The sequence below is a fragment of the Engraulis encrasicolus genome, chromosome 2, assembly GCF_034702125.1.
Source record: "Engraulis encrasicolus isolate BLACKSEA-1 chromosome 2, IST_EnEncr_1.0, whole genome shotgun sequence".
NCBI classification, from domain to species: Eukaryota; Metazoa; Chordata; class Actinopteri; order Clupeiformes; family Engraulidae; genus Engraulis; species Engraulis encrasicolus.
This window is the reverse complement of record NC_085858.1, coordinates 59,627,446-59,629,795: the sequence shown is the minus strand read 5'-3', so window position 1 is coordinate 59,629,795 and position 2,350 is coordinate 59,627,446.

Sequence of the window (2,350 nt, the reverse complement as noted above, 5' to 3'; positions counted from 1 at the left end):
AGTAGTAGTAGGAAGACTTGGACATGAACCTGTGTGTGTGTGTGTGTGTGTGTGTGTGTGTGTGTGTGTGTGTGTGTGTGGGAATGTTGTTGTTTTTTTTTACCATTAGCTGTGGTAGTAGTAGTAGTAGGAAGACTTGGACATGAACCTGTGTGTGTGTGTGTGTGTGTATGTGTGTGTGTGTGTGTGTGGTGTGTGTGTGTGTGTGTGTGTGTGTGTGTGTGTGTGTGTGTGTGTGTGTGTGTGTGTGTGTGTGTGTGTGTGTGTGTGTGTGTGTGTGTGTGTGTGTTGTGTGTGTCAGAGCTCTATTCCAGTATAATGGACACACACACACACACACACACACACACACACACACACACACACACACACACACACACACACACACACACACACACACACACACACACACACACATAACACGTAGAAATAACTTAATATAAATAATAATAATAATAAAACTCTGATATATTTGTGCACTAATGTGTGCAAACAAAGACACACAAACACACACACGCACACACACACGCACACGCACACACACACACACACATACACACACACACACACACACACACACACACACACACACACGCACACACACGCACACGCACACACACCACACACACACACACACACACACACACACACACACACACACACACACACACACGCAGGTGCCATGTCCTGTGTCATCTAGGGTAGTGATTTCAGTATTTTCATTTCTACATTATTATCCTTTACTGTATCATCTATCTATTATCTATTTATTGCTGTATTCCACTTTTATATCTATTTTCAATAAAATATTTAAATTAGATCAACATGTCTTCCTTCATTGAAAGTGTGTGTGTGTGTGTGTGTGTTTGTGTGTGTGTGTCTGTGTGTGTGTGTGTGTGTGTGTGTGTGTGTGTGTGTGTGTGTGTGTGTGTGTGTGTGTGTGTGTGTGTGTGTGTGTGTGTGTGTGTGTGTGTGTGTGTGTGTGTTAGGGCTGGTAACATTCCCCAGAAATTAAATTTGAATATGGGTCTTAAAATATGGTCCGAATATCGAATATATTCGAATATTATTATTAATTAATTAATATTTTTCCCGCGGAGAAAATCACGCAAAAACGAGCTCTGGGCACCGAATAGACACTACAGTGTGGAAAAGGCTATTGCATGTCGTTCTACCCGTTTATTTTGTGCTGGAGATCGGATAGATACGAACAACACAAACTCGAAGTGGGAAAGTAGACACACGGCACTAGCCAGGCTGTGCCCTCCTAGTGGCGCAACACTTTGAACGTCGAAGATAATCAGGCAAACACTATCTTGGTCCGTAATTGGCGACTGTAGATGTTAGAAGCAATGTTGTTTAGTAGTAAGTAAATGCCACTCCTAATTTAGGGCATATTCATTCAGACCAGGATTGATATACTTTAGCTTTGACCAAACGCTCTGTTTCTATCACCTGGAGTTGGTACGGATAGTGAACAGACAGAGAGATAGACAGACACACACACACACACACACTAGCGTCACTCAACCTTTCCAACTAAAATTTGGGCTGTACCTCGCTTGATTCCATTGCTGCTTTGACAAACTCCTTGATGCCGCCTGCTTTGGTCTCGTGCATCTCGTGCCCAATTCAAGCAATTCGTGACTGCCTCTTGTCGCCTTAAGCCAGCATTTGTGGCGGACGGTGCAAAAAATGTGAAGACCAGTCGCTTATATGTAGCTACAAAAAAGCTATATTGCGACTTCATGGTGCTAACTCACACCTCCCCAGCGTCCATACCACTTTATAACTCGGTTCACTTTTATTCCGTGCATAGTTTGGGGTGGGGGTGTAGAGCTCCATGTTGTAAGTCATTCACGGGAGATGACAACTTCTTACCGGTACAATGCGGTTCGAACAGCAATGGGAACTCAANTCAAGTCAAGTCAAGTCAAGTAGGTTTATTGTCAATTTCTTTACATGCACTGGTCATACAAAGAATTTGAAATTACATTTCTTGCTTTCCCATACAGACATAGACTAATCTAGGTAAGGACATAGACAGTAAAGACATAGACAGTACTTATACATGGACTTAAGACAGTATGGACATAGACAGTGCTCATACAGACATTTAAAGTGCAAGACTGGACAACAGAAGACTTGTAGAGGACATACATTAAGAGGTATTTGTTGTGCTTTTGTGCTTTTCCTAAAAAAAGTCCTTTATAGCGTTCTGACATGGTAATAGTAGCATTTTGAAGAAAATAAATATTAAAAAAGGTCTGTCAAGTACACCAGCAGCAGTGTGTGTGTGTGTGTGTGTGTGTGTGTGTGTGTGTGTGTGTGTGTGTGTGTGTGTGTGTGT